The sequence below is a fragment of the Paramisgurnus dabryanus genome, chromosome 4 (genome assembly GCF_030506205.2).
Source record: "Paramisgurnus dabryanus chromosome 4, PD_genome_1.1, whole genome shotgun sequence".
Taxonomy (NCBI): Eukaryota; Metazoa; Chordata; class Actinopteri; order Cypriniformes; family Cobitidae; genus Paramisgurnus; species Paramisgurnus dabryanus.
In genome coordinates, this window is record NC_133340.1 from 2,401,077 (window position 1) to 2,423,734 (window position 22,658).

The window sequence follows — 22,658 nt, forward strand, 5'->3', positions numbered from 1 at the left end:
AGCAGGAGAAAACACTAGTTAAGACGAGAGTTGGAGAAAAAGATGGATTTACTAGAGGCTGTTTACACTTGTCATTAACATGCGTTTTTATCGATCGGATCACAATGTTTTACGTCTTTTCTGACTTTTCTGACACAAGGTGAACAGTGCTATTTTAGCCTTTCATTGATAAACTAAAGCGGGTGATCTCCGCAGTTTCATTTTGCAAGCGTGTGAAAGTTGCGCGATCTTATTTCATCAATTGCGCTGAAAATTCAGAGAAAGCTCTAACATATAAACGTACAAAATACTGTGCAGCATGTATACTTGCTAAACAAGCAGCGGACTCCGACATAATATTAGTTTGCGTCCATATAAACTCATAATAACTCCCGCTGGCGTTCAAATGACAGCGGAGAGACTCGCCCACCGTCTCACGGACCGTCCCCTCACAGTATTCAGCACAGAAGCGGTCGAAAGTGGACAAAAGAGACGGATTTAAATACCAGGTGTAAATGTGATATGTCTCTCTCGTCCACTTGTGATCTGATCAAAAACACATCTTGATACCAAGTGTAAACAGCCAAGTTTCAAAACCAAACGCTACAGCTGCAGTGTGGGAGTACTTTGGATTTAAACCTAATGACCGAGGTGAACCACTAAACCTGAACGAGCCGTTATGTCGCATTTGTGGTAATAACGTAGCACTTAAAAGTGGCAACACGACAAACATGCATATGCACCTAAAACGCAATCATCCTGTTATTTTGTTCATTTCTTGTGGATATTTAAAATGTCTTCCAGTTCCAGTATTACTTATTGTTTAGAAATAAAAGTTTATAGATCTTTGAAAAGGTGTATCTGCATTATTATAATGGTCCCGGAGCAGCAATGTTATCGCCTATCGCGATAAATTCCGAGGCAATTTATCGCCTAGCAAAATTTGTTATCGTGACAGGCCTAATTTGTGTTTAACATTGTATCATGTTCATGTTAGATCTCCAGTGTAGTCATGCTTATACAACAGCCATTTTTACTTTGGTTGGCTAACAAGACACCAAAAACCCATTTGTATATTGATAAAAGTGATTCACTGCTAAATGTTCAAGATTTGATGCTATGTGCACTGTACTGCTGTGTAAATGTGGTTAATAGGAGCTGAGCTGTTGCGCTTTTCATTTGCTCCAGGCCATAATTTGGCCAACAGAGTTGGCGAGGGTCGATTTAACTGTCTCAGAACAGACAATGATTATGCTAACACAATACTCAAACTTCTAATCTGGACATTTCAACTAGAAATTTAATTTCAGGCCATTTTCTGAACCGTTTTAGTAGATCCACTTGCACTACATTGGCGAACATTAAAGTTATTGAGAAAACGCTTACAAAACAGTACCTGCGGCAGTCCCATGGTACAGCTATCAGAAGTGGCTCGGTACCACATAGCTGGGCATAGCTCGCTTTACTTTTACTTTTCCTTTGGAGTTTAGTGCCGCTTCATAGTGGGTGGGATTATAGAATTAATGTTAAAGTTGCGCTGCCACTACTGCCATGACATTATCGTAAAGCGATACAAGCAAACGCTCAAAGCGGTGGTATGTAGATGGCATAGTGTTCATGATTCTTAGCATGTCGATGTTTTCACCACTAAAATTGAGTTTGGGAACTTGACCAACAAAGCACAGATTACGACATCACTTGGTTTGCTCGCATGCGCATGAGGGTAGGCTAATCTTGACTTTAGCAATGACGCTGAAAGTGATGATTCTCTCTGACCAATCAGTGATCTGCACAGCAGTGTAACACGTTACGTTTTAGTATCAGTCAGTACGGCTCGCTTGAAACCTCAACCAAGTTGGTACTAATAATAGTATTGGGTACTAGGTACTGTACATAGTGGACAACCCCCCAAAGGTTAGCTGTACCGAATCGTACCATGCAGTACTATGCAATGAAAAAGTACCAAGATACTAGCATTATGGCCCTAAATAATTATGACAGACAACTTTGATATACAAGATCTTATTTACTCATTTCTTCACTGGACTAGGGGTCGACCGATTATCGATCTGGGGTGCGTTTCCCGAAAGCAACTACAGTTGCAAGTTCTGTCGTTACCAATGGAGTTCAATGGTAACAACTGCCAACTGGCCGATTATCAACGTCCATATTAAGTATTTTGCCAATAATTGACATCAGTCATTTTAAAAGCCAATTTGCAGATAAATTAATGTAACTTTGAAATGCGCTATTTGGCTCTGATCCAACGCAATAATTTCACTCTGCAAGTGAGCTGGACACTGCAATACAAGAGTTTAGCATGCATTTCAGGCCGTTGACCAAGCTGGCATTTGCATGTCATGCCATTTCAAAAATACAAGCCATTTTATAGCATTAAGAACTTCAGCACTTTGGTCTTCAGTCAGTGCACTCTCATGTACACATATATTGTAAAAAGGGTGAGGAATTTGAGAGGAACAGTAGTGGCAGCCATCATTGCACCATTTCCAAAACAACATGAAAACAGGATGACACATTTTGGTAGTAATAGGAGACAAAAAATCTTACTTTCCTCTGCATGTCATTTCAGGAATGGTAGCCAAATATTTAGCTGCAATCAATGGTTATGAATATGTTCACTTATTGCAAATCTCATTTACTAACAAATCTCCATTTGACAAAATATTCAAAAAGCATTACATTAAAGACTATGATGCCAGTGGGTTGCAGCAGGGTAAATAATCCACTATAATTAAAAGTGAGGATCAGTGTCCTGCTACAAAAGTAACTACGCCAAACCTGATGCAAATGATTTTAATGCCTTAAAATACTCGCCAAGGCAAAAAAGTAAACCCCACCATTTACCTCATTCTGGAAAACCTTGAAAAAATAAACCGAGTCTACATTTACACATGCAAATTACATTTCTCCGGGAAAAACCGGCTGATTTTATACAAGCAACCTGCTTGTTGCTTCCATGTTATGCAAAACAAGAATCTGGGTTGTAAGTCAAAACTTTTCAGATGTATTCTGAAACATTTCAAATTAACCTTTAAGTTTAACTGGGAAGAGATTATTATTGTTATAAAGACTATAGAAGGATAAACGGTTTAAAATTGTCACTTATAAGTCAATGACGTCCCTGGCAACCAGAAAAGTTTGACTAAATCTAGCTAAAGGAGAAGATTTCAATTGTGGGCAGCGGGTAAATAAAATCCTCCTGCACATTAATCAAGATCACCTTTAATTACGAACTGCAAAGGAAATGCAAACTGCAAACTAAAACACACAGAATCGACTTCAGGATGGAAATAATCAAAGAGCATACCAGCAAATACTCAAGCCAGCACAAGGACACTGCATATTCAAACAAAACACATCCATAGACATATATGCATTGCATACACTATTTTTCCCCATTTAAGTCACAGTTGTTGTTATACGGGTGATGCGATGTTTGACTACATCTCTAAGTCTGCCACGATGCGATTTTGATTTGATTCAGGGGCCTGCGATCAATACCAAATGATATTACTGTATAAGCCTATTCTTCTTCACTGCTACAACTTGCAACATTGCAATCACACATTGTACAAATGAACTACTTTGCATGCTTATATGGAAATGCATAAAGATGCAGCTGGCATGAGTGTCACAATAACGGAGCATTCATCCTAAATATATCCATGACATCACACTGATGAACCATTACACCCCTATATAGAAATATAATCTGTCTAAAAACACACAAAGACCATTACACAGCACTCTCTAATTTTGACAAATAGTGCAATTGGGATTTGAACAGTGATATTATAAATGCTTAACATCTATTAACACCTCAAAATCAAATTTATACAGCAGCTCTTATGTTCAACGTGTTTTGCAAAAATTACAAACTTGCAAGCCATGCCAAATAAAGTTCTGCTACTGACAGTAGAAACAGATTAATAGTGTTCACACTTTTTAGCCTAACCAGACTCACACCAAATGTAGTAGTGACCACACAAGTTAACCAGACCCTACAGAAAAACATGAATATTATGCGGTCACATGATTCACGTAATCAGTCAAAATCCTTATATTTATGCGAGGGCATATTTTTTCAAATACACCGCACTTTCGCAGCATAAATTGCAGATTTCCGTGCGCAAAATATGCAGGGCTTGCATGATTCATAATCCAACACATGTTTGTAGCAAAAATCACATATCTTAGCAGAAAGTTGAAAAAAAAAAATTTCAGCCATGTCCCCTGTTGCCATGGGAATGTTAGGAAGTGATGTGATTATGTGACGTGAACATCACTGAAAAGCTGCAAAAGCTGCAAACAGTTTTTGCAAGTTCCCGCCATTTTTGCAAGTTCCCGCCATTTCATCCCATAAAACTGCATAAAAATTCCCGCATATTCAATCGCATTTTTAGGAAAACATGCTGCAACATCAAGGATTTTTGCCCCCAACAAGGACTGGTTAACAGTATTAAAAATGCTCCTAGATCTCTTTTCTTATAGTTGCACCTTAATTTGAAAGTGGTCCATTTTGGGGAGGTTTCCCGGACAGGGATTAGCTTAAACCAGGACTAGGCGTTAGTTTAATTAGGAAATATAACTAGTTTTAACAAACATTGCTTACTAAAAAAATTAAAGTTATTGCGGAAGATTTTCTTTTTCCGGGTGGATCATCAAGACTATTGGTCCTCCTAGGTGTCAATCAGGAGTGTTGCTCAATTGCATTTTTTTAAAAAGTGGAGAAGGCGGTTCTTTTCTAAAATTTGAGAAAATCCTCCACTACACCTTTAATTGTGTGCATTTTTAGGCAAAACCAAGGGTACTGATGTATTTTAAGATATGTCAGTGCAAGTTGTTTTCAGTTTGGACAGCTCTAACATTTATTTTAGTCTAGGACTAGTCTAATCCCTGTCCGGGAAACCGCCCCAAAATGTACTCAGACTTTTAAAAACCCACAATTTACTAGCAAACTATTCAAATGAGTTTCTCCTTCCGCACCACGAAACAAAACAAGTTTTGCCAGCCCATTTGAGGTTTGGTTCTAGACTAGTCATGTAGTCGCACATTATTAACAAATTTCATGACACTAAACACATTTATATTTTGCCAAATGACAAGTTGCCAACATCAGTCACCCCCAGGCATGCCACAACTACAGCTAAGCCTTTAATACAAAAACAGACAATCACAACATAACCTTTAAACTTAAATTCACTTTAACTTAATTTGCATGTCTAAATGTAGCAAGTAAACTTCGGTGCCACTGCCAAGTTTTGAAACACCTAGCACACTAAAATTAGGAAAGAATCTGATCCAATATCCCAAAGTCTTATTGCATGAAGGTGAAATACAATATAAGGCCTTAATACATTAACAACCATTTCATAGGTCTGCACTAAGTTATAACAACTAGACTTAACATATTTAAGAGTGCATAGTGCCTTATGTGCAAAACTCGCGCCATTCAACCATAGCATATCCAAACTTCTTTAGGTTCTTAAATATTGTTTGGGACCCGAAGTTTATTCCTTAAACTGAACTGTCTTGCAGCAATCACATTATTTTTGAACGTGCAATGCATTTTCGACAGTTTAAGCATACTTTTTTTTTTATTATTTTGTGATTGTGCGTGTCCACTGTGCAAGTTTTCTTACCTTGAACACCCCTCAGGTTTCACAATCTCCCGTTCTCCCTCATCTGAAGAGCGTGCAAATAAATCTCCACCGTAAATTCGTACGTAAATTTGTGAGCGCCTCTTCTTCCGTAAATTAAATTAGTGAGCTCGAGAGGCCATAGGCTCTAGCCAAACACCTGTGGAAACAAAAAAAAGTTGTCAGATCACAAACCTACACAAGTCCACGATCACATCTGAAGATGGTGTTGTGTGCAGCACCACGGTAAATATGGTATTGGTAAACCCCCAAAAAATTAATTGGGCTTTTAACTATTCTCCTAATCCACAGTAAATTCTGACTAATACTGTGCATTAGTGCTGAATGGTGTGGTTACTGCTTATTGCTGAATGTTTTTTCAATCATTATAATGAAGTTTACCACACGCTAATCCTTGAAAAAAAAACAAGTTTACAGCTCCAGTTACATGACTCATTTTGTGCATAGGTAAAACAAGGATTCTTTCTCTAAACAGACACATACTAACTAGCTAACAACATAAGAGATTTTCTTGAGTCTGCTATGGAGCATCTACCACATGAGAAAGGTACATTCAAGGTTCAAAAACATTATTTTTAGCGGTGGAGGGAAATTAGTGCTTCTGTTCTGAAAAACAACGTAAAATGTATAAGTGCCTTCAGCATAGCATTTCAAATGAATAATGGTATGAATTAGTAAAGTAGTTACCCCTTAGGTTGCCAAATACTCTGCAATTACTCCATAAAATCTTAAAGGAATTCAATAATAGAAAATGTATTTACATCTTAAAGGTCATCGCCTGACTACAAGAGATGCTGCAATTTGTTACTCCCAACAGCATACGGTTTACAACGCACCACAAACCATTTTTATTTTTGGAAAAATCTGTGCCTGTTATTCTTGGTGATTGGTCAAATCGGTCACGTCCAAGAAAGAAAACTAAACTGAAAAGCCTATTGCCATTTTAGTTTACAAAGTAGTTCACAACACCTACAAGAAAATACAAAGAGTCTGTCTGTAATGTTCATACTTCGTTAGTTACTATAGTTCAAAACACGGTGACCCCTGAGGCTGTAATGCCTATAAATAAAGCCTTTAAAGTTATACATTCATACTTTGCAAGCCACACCCAGCAAGCATGGGCTTTTCTTTTAAAAACTGTATCAGCATGCTAGATATGCCCGGGTTACCTGACTGAGACAAGATCCTCGTCTCAAGGACTCAAGCAGTACCCAGACCTAGTGAGATCATATCCCATGAAGACATTCTGATAAAATATGGTCCAAAAACACCTCGGTTGCTTTGTTTTTGCACATTTGTGATACACCCTGCTGTGCGCAGGCCTGGGCAGCGTAAACTACAACCAACACACGCGCAACTGGCCTTTCTCAAGTAACCCAACCGAGATACCTGCACACAGAGACGACAACAAAACGCGACAAAACACCGCTAATTTGGCGGTCGAGTTACGTGTCGTGGTAAACACAGTTAATTGGTTTACATGGCCTTGAAACGAAGTTCCCAGGCACATTATAAAACGAGTAAATTGGATCTGAGGTAACAATAGAGAAGAGTACCAACATGCAGCAGCGGCCTCGCGAACTTCCTCGTAACCTGGTAGATCCTCCGAACGAGAAGAAATAAATCAAGGGAAGTAATTGAGTTTATACAAGACATAAAAGTGATTAAGATGATTACTTGGATGTTGAAATAATCTTTTTGATGACTTGTTTAATGTATGCGCGTAAAAGCGCTAAGTTACGTGTGAGGAAAAATGAAGGGGGAAAACGGCGGGTGGAACAGGACAAGTTTCCTTTAGCATCTCCAGCTATAATTGCATTTGCAAAAACTTTTACGTAAGTTACCCCAATACGAATGCATATCGTGTAAAACTTAACACAAACCAGTCTAACGTTAGTCGTATACAATTTAAGCGAGCTCAGTCTGTTTATACGCGATGTTTAACTGGGATCTAACGTTAAACTGGGGTAGATGTGAAATAAGTTAGACTTGGGGGTTTTCCTAAATGCATAGCTGGATTCATTGGGAGCGAGGCCAAACGTGTTTACAGCCATCGAGCATGCATGAAAAGTACGGGATGGGATCAAAAGGAGCGAAAGCAAAACAAATCTTACCCATGATAGACACGGCGACTGCAAATAATCCTTATCAAACACTTTTCCATTGCATTTGGGATTCATAAGGAAAAATCAACGCCTGGTCAACCGGAGCTCCGCGAATTCCATTCTCGGTAGGGAAAAAAGTGAAGTTATTCCACAAGCGAGCGCCTTCCCCGGTTATAATCCTAGAGGTATCCCATTTTCCTAAGGAAAAACCAAGAGCACGGAAGCGCGAGCCTTCTCGGCAACAAAAGGCTCCGACGATCCGAGGTACAACCAAAAAGTGGTTTAAAAAATCTCAGCTCCGGACTAGAAACGACCAAGCGGCGTACATGGCTGATCCAAGACGTCCCAAACTTATGCAGCCCTTTTTCTCCCTCTCGCTCGCTCTCTCAAAGAAGTTGTTCCTGTTTCGCCAAAGCTTGGGGGGAGGGGAGCTTTTTTTATAAAGCTCCTGGCCAAAGCGACACGGAGAGACGGCTTAAAATCATGCAGCCTGGAGATCCACGCGTAAAAAACGATTGCAAAAGGATTCGAGGTCTGCATGCAGTGTATTTGTGGAGGCTATCTGAGATAGGTTAGATCATGATGTTAAAAATAGCAATGGATCAAATAATAACCGCAGCTGGCTGTAACATTGTCGAGCCGTCCGATGACAGACAAAAAGACGTTTAATACGAATCCACGTCTGTTCTGATACACAATAAAAGATATCGGACCACTTGTAGGGCTTTGTTTTTGTTATTCGATAATATGAAATGACCTGTATGTATGGTTGTGCTAAGCTGAATGCATAATCCGATCTCTTTAAAAAAAAAAAAAGGATACTCTTAGGGAATTTCCTTCATCCTTTGGATTGCCTTCCTGTACAGTGGTTTGGGAAAAGCCGCTATATTTTCATGGTGAAAAGTGTGCGGTTCGATCAACAAAAACGCACGCAGGGGTGTCCGATTCCGTACGACGGGGCTTCGCAAACAATCTCCTCCCCTCATAACGTGATAATCACGGCTTTTCCTCATGAAAAGCAACCGTCGGTGAGAAATGTATCAGAAGTGATTAAAATAGCTCACGGCACTAACATGGCTTCCTCCATCACAAACGAGCAAGCGCGGCTGTTGTGTGCGCGCCTCCCCCCGCTCTGTCCGGATGGTTCAGTCCATATTGTAAGTAGCAATTCTAGGTCAGGTTGACTTGCCGCCGTCGAGCACCACTGACTGACTGCTGGAGATCAATGTGAGGGGACGGTGCTCCGAAACTCCCGCAATGATTTACCAGATCAGATGCAGGTAATGATGACTAATAAACATTTTATTTGGTAGGTTACTACTGTAGGAAAGACTTTAATGTGTGATGCTCGTATATTCTGGTGGACAGGAGAGGTGAGGGGAGGGGTGTAAAACAACACTTCAAGTAATCCCTAGGTGGTATGAATCATAGGTTTATGAAATTATAGACACCCTTCTCAACCCTTTACGTGCTGTAAGCTTCAACTGATAAAAAAGCATTTTCACCAAAATATACACAGGGTTATATTTCACTCCCAATTCAGAAGAACTAAGAAATGCTTTTGTACCATTAAACGTTATATTAACGTTCGTGATATTTAAGCTCACGTCCCCTCAGATTGGATTACTGTATTATGTTGCAATGCTTTATATATTGTAGTTCTGATTATTGTCAGTTATGATTCTTATGCTGAAAAAACATGTAAATCTAGCTTAAGAAGGTTAGTTGATCTTAGCTGGTTTAAGGTGGTCCTTTCAGCCTGGAAAAGCTGGACAAGTTTTCCAGTCAGGCTAAGGTGATGTTCAGCTGGGTTTCCTTTAAAACCCCTTTAAAGGAAAACACCACTGTTTTTCAATATTTTACTATGTTCTTACCTCAACTTAGTCAAATTAATACATACCTATCTTTTTTAATGCATGCACTTAATCTTTGTAAAGCGCGTCGTGAATGTGTTAGCATTTAGCCTAGCCCCATTCATTCCTTAGGATCCAAACAGGGATGAATTTATAAGCCACCAAACACTTCCATGTTTTTCCTATTTAAAGACTGTTACGTGAGTAGTTACACAAGTAAGTATGGTGGCACAAAATAAAACGCGGTTAAAAGGCGTTTTTTTTGCAGATACTACATTGTATGGTGGAAGAGAACTTGGTTTGTAACACTTCGACCTCTGCCGCAGTAACATCGTCACTCCTGACTTCAGAAGTTTGAGCGAGAGGGGGAGTAGTCAGAAGTTATGATATTACTGCGCACCGAGGTCGAAGTGCTGCAAACTAAGGGTTCTTCCGCTATACAATATAGTTATCTTTTTTATTCGCTTAAAAAATCGCCACGTTTTATTTTGTGCCACCACACTTACTTGTGTAATTACTCATGTAACCGTCTTTAAAGAGGGGAAACATGTTAGTGTTTGGTGGTTTCTAAATTTTTCCTCTTTGGATCCTAAGGATTGAATTGGGCTAGGCTAAATGCTAACACATTCATGACGCACTGTACAAAGATCAGGTGCACACATTGAAAAAAGATAGGTATGTATTAATTCATCTTAGTTGAGGTAAGAACATAGTTAAATATTAAAAAACAGTGGTGTTTTCCTTTAAAACCAGCCTGATAACACCAGGCTTGAAGACCAGCTAAAACCAACTACTTTAAAATCTGCATATTAAAATCAATAATTAAAATATGTATAACTTTAATTCCTGTTCAAACAGCCAGCAACAAACAAAATCCTTAAACTGTTTATGGTATTTGTAGTATTTAATAGATGCAAAATTAGGGATATAGTCCAGGTGCCATCCAAAGGGACATTTGTGAATGCACTGCTTCAAAAATATACAAACATTTTACAAGGCTTTTATCCAAAAATCTTTCTTCGATGTTCTGTCCAAGTCTTTTGAAAACACAATTCCTTATATCGCTAGGTTCCACCGGGACACTTTAACAACAAAAACACTTAAAGAAGCAAAACTAGAGAGCGATTGAATGCGAAAGCATTTCATAAGTAAAAGCTCAAAAGAGCCGAGCGCAACAACAGGAATACATTTACTTATTAAACAACCAGATATTGCTATTTATTCAAGCCTAAAATAGCGTGGGACAAAAATGCATTTCTCTTAATTTCTATGACAGCAAAACAACAACAGCGTATATGTATGTGTAAAAAAAGTGCTCAGAGGTGACAGTATCTTCTGTTCACACTGCAGCATATTAAATGCTGAGGAAAAGAAGAGGTGAGACACCAGGGACCACAAGCATTCGCTGCCAATCTAATCCTGAACCATCACAACCACCAACAAACCCAAGTCATTCCACTGCCTTGGTTTAGGGGGTGGGGGTCAGCTAAAAACAACAGAGTCCTTCCCGCGGTGTACTCAATTCCCCATGATGTTAGCAATTGCTTTTAACTCACTGCTGAGTCCCAAACTGGGTCTCCCCAGGTTACAAAGCAGAGAAAAACAGACAATCCTTTGCTTTATCTCTAGCAGTGATATGTACGAACACTGCTTCCCTGCTGTTAGACAAAAAATGTATTAACAACCTTCCAGGTGAGAAAGCATGACAGTGTTAAGTTTTTACCCCTTTGCTGTGTGAAGCATACGACACTGTTTACATACTTCAACGTGTTAAACTGATGTTACATTGTAAATATGAAACACTACCTTGATAAACATTAGACTTTATTTCTTTGTGGAATTAAACATCTTGCGTAGGACAGAGGTGAAGGTGCGTTTTAAGCCAATAAAATACTTTAAAATATGTACTAAAGGTGGCAATAGATATATTTAAATGTCTTTATGATATATTGTTGGTTCAACTTACTTAAAAAAGTAAGTGTTTGTGCTGCCTTAAAATAAAAAATAGTTGACTTAACATTTTTACTAAGTCAACTAATATTTTTTGGTTGAATTAACTCAACATTTGAAAGCAGCATGAACACTTACCATTTTAAGTTTTTAACTTGTCATTTTGAGCTTGTTTAGCAAGATGCTTTAAATATGCACTTGCGTGGACAATATTGTAGACCTCTTGATCTGAGATCAGTTTAATGAATTCTTTTTTTAAAGTCGAATGCAGTCCTTTGGAATAAAGATTTGACACAGGCTTGCCATTGTGTCACATTTAACCGTCAGTTGCCATCTGGTTACATCTGGTTGAATAAAAGAACAGAAACAGAGATCGCTTTTAAGACTCCAACAGCCAGACTTCTTCATTCAGATGAAAGAGGCATTTTACTTAAAAGACAACGGTAAAGCAACTCACAAGCTTTACAAAATATTACATGTACAGTTGTATTGCGCAATTAATCAATCATCTGAATCTTTTTAACATTTAAACAGATGTGACAACCTGCCCCGATAAATTAACGCAAATGACATTCTGGATAAAATCAGCTTGAACCTTGTGTGAATGTTTGAAATTACTGCTGTCTTATCATTCACTAACAGGACAAATATCAACCACAACTGCTTAACCAGCACTAAACACATAAATGTGCTAAATGGCATCAATTAACGTGCCATTAACATGCCACTTAATATTAAACGATTTCATCAAGCACCATCATGTATCCAATGATAGCACGTGTGTGAAAAAAACTTGAACGTGTTATGGGCTCATGTTTTTTTTAGAAAATGGATGCATAGATGGGTGATTCTCACGAAATCCAGACTTAAAAGGAGTCCAGCATCAGATTTTTTAAAAAGCCCTTGAAGCAATTTTTTTGCACATGTAAGATTAAGGTCTGAACTTACTATAACCATTATTTTTAGAGGATTTAAAAAATATTTCCTATAGAATTTTTTACATTTTTATATTATCATTATAAAAAATTATCATTACCGCAACATGATATTAAATTAAATATATGCATTTACAAACTCATGTTTTGGTAATGAGAACTAGAAAGTTGTCTAGGTACTATGATAAACAAAATTTCAACTTTTAACAACTTTTGTCCCTTCCAACAATTTTTTTAAAATGTTAGTTCCTTGAGGGCTTAAACAATGATTGAAAATTGTTGCGGAGGATGAGAAAATTGGTCTTGGACACATTTATATTTCTTATTATTGTCTCTACATTTACTTCTTTACTGTAAATGTTTATAGTATAACATGCTCTGAAGCTTTTCATTTTTTAGATATTTTAATTATACATTTTCCATGTCAAAGAACCCAAATCCAGTTACGTTGCGGTAATGAAAAAATTTCCCTTAAAAGTGGAAAAACAACAAAATTGGTTTGTTTGATGTCTTTTGAAATCATGTGCAAATTAGTACATGAACAGATGTATGCTTCTTATTTTGATAGCATTTACTTTTTTTAAATGTTTCATGACACCTCATAAGTCTAATTTCGCGAGAATCACCCAGATGTTTTTTTATTGTATATTAATATGGGCAAAAGTGAAATATGAATTTTCTCACTGCTTCCTGCACAAGCAGGCCATCATTCATCTCTTTTTAACTTTTGGCTGTAGGTTGATGGAAAGATTATTTTGGCCACAGTCGTATCCGTCTCAACAGACGGAAGATCTTTCGAGTTTGCTACACGACCGTCCTTGCAAAACAAACTGACCCCCATCTCATTCTTCACTGTGTTGCACAAACTGTCACTGTAACAGAAAACATTTCCCGCTTGTATCCATGGTAAACAGTGGCGAGCGCGTTTGTTTAGTATGAGCTCTAACAATGCCTGTGGTTAGTTAGATCAGCTATGACGTCTATAAGAAGAGGTTGGAGCCATGGTGCAGAGGCTAGCAACAGATTCAATGGGTGATGCAGTTTGAATCTGGCCTGCAACATGTCCTGATCATTCCTCCTATTTCATACAGATTTTCTGTCCGTCTCTTGAGCACTGAAATATCTCTGAAATATTTTTTGCTTACTACATCAAGATGGAGGTAAACACTAACCAAAGTTGCACGGCCTCCACAAATTTTTCTGCCGTTGCCTGCAAAACTCTGCAACATCATTTAAATGAGCTTTTACTTAGTTGCAGAATAGGCTACTGTATGCACCAGGCTTTATGCCAAAAGTCAAAAGTCTAGCTATAGAGATTATGTCTGTAGTAGTATACAGCAGAATACATCATTTTAATAGTGACACCTGGAAGAGCTCACTGGCATCAGGGATGCTACCCGTAGTTTGTGTAAAACTGCCATTAAAATACATTTCTGACAACAAGCTTAGTGGATTTTTGGGTGGAATAGTTTTTGTAAATCAGCTATGGCCGATATCCAAACAGGCGTAGCATTCCAACACCCACATGAGTCTGTCTTGGCCTTTGCCTGAACCATGCGATCTTATCTCACTACCCCCTTCGATCAGAAATGGATGTGCTTGTCCCCACCAGAAGGTGAGGACTGGACCACCAAGGCTGTGTTGATGGGGGTTTATATACGTCATCTGTTTAGGCAGGTATACAGTCATTATGTGGTTATGGTGGTGGATTCCAGGGCACGCAGTCTACCTGCACGCCAGCCCCTATGCCACAGGTAAGCCGCAGGTGTCCCTGTGTTCTGGTGTACACCTTTAGACACAGCACAGATAGCTTCCAACACAAATCCAACATTGGCGGATTTTCCATGGATCTGTAAACACTTAAACACAGACAAGACACTTTCTATTGCATCTTCTTGCTTCCTTCTCACATTAACTTGTCTTTCATTGTGTTTAAATATGAAATTGTCTGTGGGTGTTTGCTGAAATATAGCAGTGCTTTGTGGTTGTCAGGGCGGCTGAGGAGGCCATTGTGGTGTTTGCTAAACAGACTGAGGTTTTCTTCATTCGACAACACATTTATGCCCACATCTTTTCTTTTATTCAGAAACATGTGATCGGCTTAAAGAGGTTCGGCGTCGTAATTGGTGGCCCTTTGGGCCAATTACTGGTTCTAATCACTCAGATGGTTTTGGTGGTTAAAGATCTGGGCTGACAACCTAAATCATAGCAAACACAAAACCTTTGAGGGGAGATTCATGAACTATGAGTATTGTGTCTGAGCAAAACATTTAAAGGGATAGTTCGCCTGAAAATAAAATTCACACACTATACTCCAAATCCTTTTGGTTTTCCTTCTTTAGTAAGACACAGAGGAAGAAGTAAAATCTGTGACTGGGACGATAATACCCAAAGAGTGCATGTTAGTAGCTCAAAGGAACATACTGGTACTTTAAAGATATGTATTGTTACCTCAAAGGCACATATTTGTACCAAAATAAACATAATAGGACCTTTCTGAAGGGTACTGTCCCAGAGACCACTTTTTTACCTTTATTTTGGACAGTGTGTATTGCTGAAATATGATACTGCATCTATCTACACCACAAAAATAAATTCTGCCCCAGTTTTGTAAAACTGCAAAAAAATGACGAAGCATCATAAAACAGCTGCCCTATGTGCTATTTTCCTATTTTAAGTCATGCAAAAGCTCTGTGTGCACATAAGATTGACATTTATGTCATTATTTACTGATAATCTGTTTTGCTGCTTTGAAGTCTCATTTAAATTCGTGAATATTCGAGTATAGATTATGTATAGTCAATATATAGATTTAACATAAATGCACAACTACTGCATGAAGCAAATGCTTCTGTATAGCTCATTAGTAGATGGTTGCATTAGCAGTGTAAAAGGTCATTAGCAGTGTAAAAGGTCATGGGTTCGAACCCAGGGAATGCAGATACAGATGATAAAAATGTATACATTGTAATGCACTGTAATGGCGCTTTTCCATTGCGTAGTACCCCACGGTTTTGTTTGGGTCAGCTTACTTTTTTGAGCTTTTCCACTGGTTGCAGTACGTAGTAACTGATACTTTTTTTTTAGTGCTACCTCGGTCGGGATTCCAAGCAACCTTAGCTGATACCAAAATGTAACGTGAAAACACTGTAGATCACTGATTGGTCTGAGAGAATCGTCACTACCAGCGCCATGTAAAAGATTAGCTTTACCTTCGTGCTAGCTTGTGCTCTCTCGAGCAAATATGTTGTCATCTGTGCTCTGCTATAAGTTGCTAAACTCCATTTTAGCGATGATAAACATCCACAGGTTGAGAATCAGGAACACCATACCATTTTTTTTCCAGACTTGCAGTTTGTGACATTCGCAACGCGCACGTTTGCGATGTTCACATATATGCTTAAATGCAAATTAAATGAGGCTCAGCAGAGCACGTCAACTGATGCCACAGGTGTTTGTACAGAAACTGCATGCGAGACAGAGATAGTAATAAACGCGATGTGCAAACATCAATTTGTGGAGGTCAATCTTAATTTTGTGGCGGACTGAAAAATAAATGAATGTATGGGACTGTACAACGACGCTGTCACTTGTATGATGTCACAGCATTAGGCTGCGCAAATATAATGACACGCCTATAATCCCTCCCACTCCTAAGTGTTACTAAACTCGATGGAAAAGCTAATCAAGCCAAATTGAGGTGAGCGGACCCGACCTGACCCAAACCAAAATGACACTTTAGGGGTGATCACACTAGACTTTGCATTCCATTGACTTCCATTCTTGCATCAGACAGGAAACGCAAGCAATGATATTTTGCAGACCTGTGAATCTGTATCACATGGAGATATGTGATTAGTAAGAAACTGGTGACCTGTCTCTCTACTGAAAAGCACAAATGGACAAAGCCAAAGATCTTTTATAGACGAACCGCTCCCACCTATATTCATAATAACGTCCAAAAAATATACACATGCTCAAAGTCCAGTGTGACGGGACCTTTAAAAAAAAGCATCTGCGAATTGCATAAAAAATGTGAAATAAAAGTGGCTTGAATTTACTTCTTTTTAAAGCGTCATAGTACAAGCTGAAATATAATGTACAGCAATATCAAAATTATTGGCTTTTCTTCAAGCAAAACTGTTCGGTATTTCCTTTCGTCTGAATATGTTAACACTGCACCCGTCAAACTACTTCACAGGATCTTTAAAGCAAGCTTAGAAAAAGGATGAATCAGTGAAACACGAATGTACATCAATACACATTAGAATGAGCGTAAGTGCCTCCCTGCAGATCTGGTACCAGCTCTTGAGAGTCTCTCCAGACCAGCTACAGGCAGCGTGACTCAGCATGCCTTGGCAAATGGGCCAGTCAGCACGGCTGCCAGTCAGTCACTAGGTCATCGGGCCAGCCAGCCAGTAGGATGTCTATAATACTGCGCAGACTGAGCACGTTGAGGCTGATAAATAATTGAGCGGCGCAGTCGTTAGCCTAGATAATTTTGCTTAAACGCTAGCTTCCATCTACCACAATCAGACATTGTAACCTCACGTTGAGCTTGTGAAAGATATTGCATTGTAATTGGTTCGATTCCTCGGTAACACACTTGGTGATAAAATGCATGCTTTGAGTACACTGTAGGCATTTACCAAATCCATAAATGTAAATATAATGTTAACTTAGTAAGTTCTACGCCAACACCTGTCAATCAAACAGTGCCTAAAGTCATTGGAGAACTTTATGGACTGCAGTCTGCCTTCAGTGCAACATTCCGGGAAATGCTGGACTTTGGAATTCCCTTCTTAGAAAAGTCTGTTAGGCTTGTAGGACAGCGAGATTTTTCCCAAGCACTCTGCAACAGTCCAAGCTCTGCTGGGCCCCATAGAGTCGCTTGGAAAAGAGCCCGAACACATACAAAAAACACATACACGCTGTCAAACCCACAGCCATAACCAGAGACTCGCTAAAGCATATACACTTAAGCTTATTTTCAGCACAGAAAGGCAAAGCATATTAATATACACGCAAATGTATGCAAATTGCATAATTAGTGTATTCAACACACAGCGTGCCCTTAAAGCTACAGATTTAGTTTGAGGCTTGCGGTGGAGGGAAAGATTTTCAGTGAATGGTGGCAAAAAGCTATTGTGTGTACTCGGAAGAATGGGAATGTTGCATATGATTGATATTGAATACTTTAATGGGTTTCTTTGTCTTTTAAGAGCTGGACAGGCATGGGCATGGACACAAAGAAATATTGCATGGAAAAAACAAGCACGGTGATGTTTAAATGAAATACATACAACTATGGAATTGCAAGACAATAATCGTTGGGTTATTTAGTCCTCTAAAGGTGCGGTAACATAAATAGACATATAAAACCATTCAAACCATTCGACTTAATATGTGAAAGATATTATTGAATCTAAATCTTGCAAAACTATTTTCACAAACACTTAAGGTGAATAGTGTTGCTTTTTCACTTCTGTCCATTTATTTCTCTTTGTCAGGTTTCGGACCCCATGATAAACGGTGGTATGAATATCAATGAGGTTTCTTCTTTCTCTGGTTTGCAGCAGCTGTTATAGAGTAATAGCCATTGTGCTGCTATTTTGAGAAGAGATATATAATTAGAAAATCAATACCATCCGACAAAACCTCCTTATATATACACAGCCATATTGACCTAGTTTATATATGTCTCGGTTCCCCTATATATATATATATATATATATATATAACAGCTGGCATAAAATTGACACAGTTGTACACACATTAAAGTCTAAAATACCATTACTTGCATATCCTTTATATTGTACCGCTAATATTTTCAAAGCGATCTGTCCTCTGGCACTGAATGCAGTTCGGTTAATGCAACTAACAATTAGAAAAACAGCTTTCAGCAAATATGTAAACTGTACGTCTTGCGTGTCTGAAATATACAGAGTGAACAGCACCCCTGCAGTTATCTCTGGCACTTGAAGCTCGGATGCAGTCGTCTGTTGTGACAGTGGCAAGAGATTTCTGTATGCAAATAAGATGTAAACAGACCATCAGTGCACCATCTGTGTGGCTGGAACTCTTCGTAGGGGCGGGGCTTATGTAGCCAGGGAGACGTGCAAGTGAATAAAAGTTATGGTTCACGGCATCAGTTGGGGTCATCGGTCTGTAGACCTTTGTGACTGTAAATAGAATCGTTATTACCTTTGCCGTCAGTGCGTTTAAGGCCCGCACTGACATGTCTGTGAATTAATGTTCATTTAGTGCTTACAAATGAGTCGACTGTCTAACCGAACCCCTCACACAGACAATAGGGAGATCTTGGCCAGGCCCTTGTAATTAACTATCCTAAACAAGGAAGGGAAATGAGGTTGAAGGTTAATTCTTACAAGCTTTGACTGGCCTGTTGTGGATACAACATGCTGGCTGTTTCATCAGTGCTTATTCGGACCTTAGATTTTTTATTAGAAAAATTTCTCTTAATTGTCACCTTCATGCCATCCCAGATGTATTTGACTTCATTTCTTTACTCGAACACAAGCAAAATATTTTATTTTAACATTTTGGCGATATTATATATGTAAGTGCAGTTTTATGTAGTTTTTTTTTTTTAGTTTAATGTGTAATATTTTGTTTGTTTAGCCTTAGAGGTGTGCAACAGAAATACAAATAGAAATTATTTCTATATAGAACGTTGTTGTTGTTGTTTTCACTTTGTATCCCTTTGCCAACCTTTTTTATATTACAGATGCAATGATATAAAATGTGTTCACCGATAGCCGATTATTCAGACTAATATTGACCGATACCGATAGTTTGTTGTGCATTCATATAATAACCATTAATATTGAATATTAAGTGATGTTTCTTTACATTTTCTTTATACAGATCTCACATTCATCACATTTTCCTGTTCTCTTTTGATTGACAGGAGATATCGGTGAACAGTTGTTATCGGCCGAAAGTGTCAAAAAGTGCTTTTATCGACCACCAAGCCAAATTCGATTGTTGACCATTATATCATTGAATCTATGGTATTCTAGGTATTTTAAGGGAGCACTTTTCTGTTTGTGTTTACAGGGTGAAAGTTGTAGCACTGGAGATCGTTTCCGAAACACACAAGCATTATGTTCGAGCAGCACACCCTCTCAGTGAGGGAACAGGCTAAAAATATCCCGCACACTTACAAGAAAGGCAAGACACCCACTTTCTCTCTCTTTTACAGACACACACAGTCCTTCTGGAGTTCCTTGCCCCCTTTTCAACTACTTAGTGTTACCACAAATAACATCAAAACCACAAATGCGAACCATTATTTATCAACATCACAGTTTTTCCCTCCCTGTTTGAATTTAGCGAAGCACCTTGCCTAAGGGTCTGTACCACCCCAGACCAGCAGATGTAGGCTACAGATTTCACCTCCAGCAACATGTTAGCACTTTATAATATTAAAGGAACAGTATGTAGGATTGTGGCCAAAACTGGTATTGCAATAACACAACTGGTGGCCAATACACAACATGACAACATAAACATCAGTTGAGGGCGGCAACTCCACTTTTTAAATGACAATATCCTGGCCGGACCACTGTTGTGAGTGATATAAGTATTTGAAATGAAAATAATTTCTTAATGTCTAGTGACATATCAGGACCATTTTATGATTCATTGATATAAATTTCTTACATACTGTTCCTTTAAGTTTGTATGTTATCAAAACAATTTATTGGCTTAAAGGGATAGTTCGGCCAAAATGATATTAAACCCATGAATTACTCACCACAAAGCTGTCCGAGTTGCATATGTCCATCGTTTTTCAGACAAACACATTTTCGGATATTTTATAAAATGTTTTAGATCTTTCAGATGATTAAATGTAATGTTACGGGGTCCACCCATAGTCCACGACCTTCAAGTCCAAAAAAGTACGTCCATCCTTCACAAAATAAATTCAAACGGCTCCAGGATGATAAACAAAGGTCTTCTGAGGGTAATCCACGTGGTGTTGTTGTAGAAATATCCATATTTAAAACTTTATTAACGAAAATAACTACCTTCCGGTAGAGCCGCCATCTTAGACTCCTCTGTATTCAGGAGAGAGTATTAGCGTAGTGTATGCACTTTTCTTAGTGACGTTATCACAAATTTGGAGGGCGGGGCACAGAGCAGCAGCAGAGTAGCCTCCGTAGGCTGCGTAAGCTCTCATCCTGAATGCGGACGCGACTAAGATGGTGGCGCTACCGGAAGGTATTTATTTTCGTTAATAAAGTTTTAAATATGGATATTTCTACAACAACACCGGGCGGATTACCCACAGAAGACCTTTGTTTATCATCCTGGAGCCGTTTGGATTTAATTTGTGAAGGATGGACGCACTTTTTTTGGACTTGAAGGTCATGGACCCCGTAACATTACATTTAATCAACTGAAAAAACTAAAACATTTTATAAAATATTCGAAAATGTGTTTGTCTGAAAAACGATGGACATATGCAACTCGGACAGCTTGGGGGTGAGTAAATCATGGGTTTAATATCATTTTTGGCCGAACTATCCCTTTAATTTCATTTTATACAAGATAAAGTTTCCTTGTAAGGTGAGATCTTACAAATTGTGCGGAAACTTGCATGCGAATCATTAAAAGTTAGGAACAGTTTATCCCAAAATGAGCTTTCTGTTATCATTTACTCACATCTTTAGTTCTCAAATTTTATTTATCTCTTCATTACATCTATCTGCCAGAAGACAAGCTTGTTTGAGGTTAAATTTTTTTGTGTCGGAAAAGGGATTAAAGGTGGCCTATTATGCAAAATCCACTTATAGTTTTGACATAAATGTGCATTGGTACACAACGACCCTAAAAAGAAAAAAATCCTTCTTCTTTATTTTTACTCCCCATAAAACTAAAGCAGTCTCATTAGACATGCCGTATTTATTCTCTTGTTAATGTGATATCACATTGATAAAGCCCCGCCCATGGCCACTAACAGTACTGCATCACCAAAGTTTCCGCCCTCGGTGAGTTGTACTCCCTCTGGCATATTTCAATAGTGAAATACTATTGTCTCAGAATGTATTTACAGTCTCTTTGGTAAGGGAATGATGAGCTGTAGCTCATTTGCATTTAAAGGTACAGTGCGTTTTTGCTCCCACCCAAGAAGGGGCATTTCGGACATGCTATAACAAACGATCTGCAGGGTATTTTGAGCTGAAACTTCACAGAAACATTCTTGGCACACCTAAGACTTAAATTACATCTTGTAAAAATGGGCATAATAGGTGTCCTTTAAATACGTTTTGTGAATGACATCTGAGGAATATGTGCAATGCATACGTGCTAAAGGTATACAAAGCATCTCCCAAATGCATACGTTCCTTACTGAACTACTTTTGTCATACTTTCATGTAGCTTTTTCCTTTTTGGAGCATGTCCCCTTTTCATTGAATGGAAAATAGCAGCTCTGCTAAGCATCATAAGAAGAAAGGAATAAGACATTGCGGTTCGTACCAACATGAAGGTGAGTCAATGTTGACAGTGTTTTCATTTTAGGGTGAACTATCCCTTTAATAAATCCCTTTAAGACAAGGCTAAATTAAGTAAATATATTTAGGTTCCTGACTAAGGGATGGCTGAGGATCCAAGCTGTGGGCACAGAAGTTGTGTATCCAGGAACAGAGAATCATTACCGTAATTTTAGTGCTATTCTGTCATCATTGTTTCCTTGAGCGTGACACCTCCTCATGTTCTGCCCCGGGTTGTTCTGGAGGGTTTTTCCCTGCAATTAAGGTCCAACCGTCACTTTAAATAAAAAAGTATCTGTTCCCAAACAGATCGCCTGCTTAAAATCCTTACAGAGAATCAGTATGTCTGATTTGTATCCACACACAGTGCTATAACTAAACTTGAATCTTTACATGTATTAATTTGGCAGTCACGTCCAAACCAACTTGAAATGCATTTAAACTACACATTTTCTCACCGTAATTGTTCTTAGTGTGACCATAGTGTTGCGAGTGCTATCCATAGTTCCGAAAGTTCCAGAATTAACCGAATGAATGGAATTAAGTCTCAGATCACCGCTATAGAAATGGTGTTTAAGTAGGGCTGGTATAAAATCACCTCATTGGCCCATAGCTGTCATCAAAGACGTTTCTT

At 38.5% G+C, this 22,658-nt stretch overlaps 1 protein-coding gene and 1 long non-coding RNA gene across 5 annotated transcripts in view; one reads left to right on the top strand and one right to left on the bottom strand.

Moving 5' to 3' along the window:
* Nucleotides 1-22,658, bottom strand: part of bcl9 (BCL9 transcription coactivator) — a 139,516-nt gene that overhangs the window by 52,970 nt on the left and 63,888 nt on the right. For 2 of the 4 annotated variants that reach the window (XR_010546721.2, XM_065295405.2), the window contains exons 1-2: nt 7,775-8,184; nt 5,643-5,799 (exon numbers count right to left, since the gene is read on the bottom strand). The gene's annotated coding sequence lies outside the window, so the exon portion shown is untranslated. Of the gene's footprint in view, nt 1-5,642; nt 5,800-7,774; nt 8,189-22,658 lie in introns of those variants that run through there. The other 2 variants (XM_065295407.2, XM_065295406.2) reach the window with 2 other exon arrangements.
* LOC135785837 (uncharacterized) lies at nt 8,410-22,283 on the top strand. Its single transcript, XR_010546722.2, has 4 exons — nt 8,410-9,045; nt 19,584-19,697; nt 21,912-22,020; nt 22,114-22,283. It is a non-coding gene; the product is annotated as an uncharacterized lncRNA (long non-coding RNA).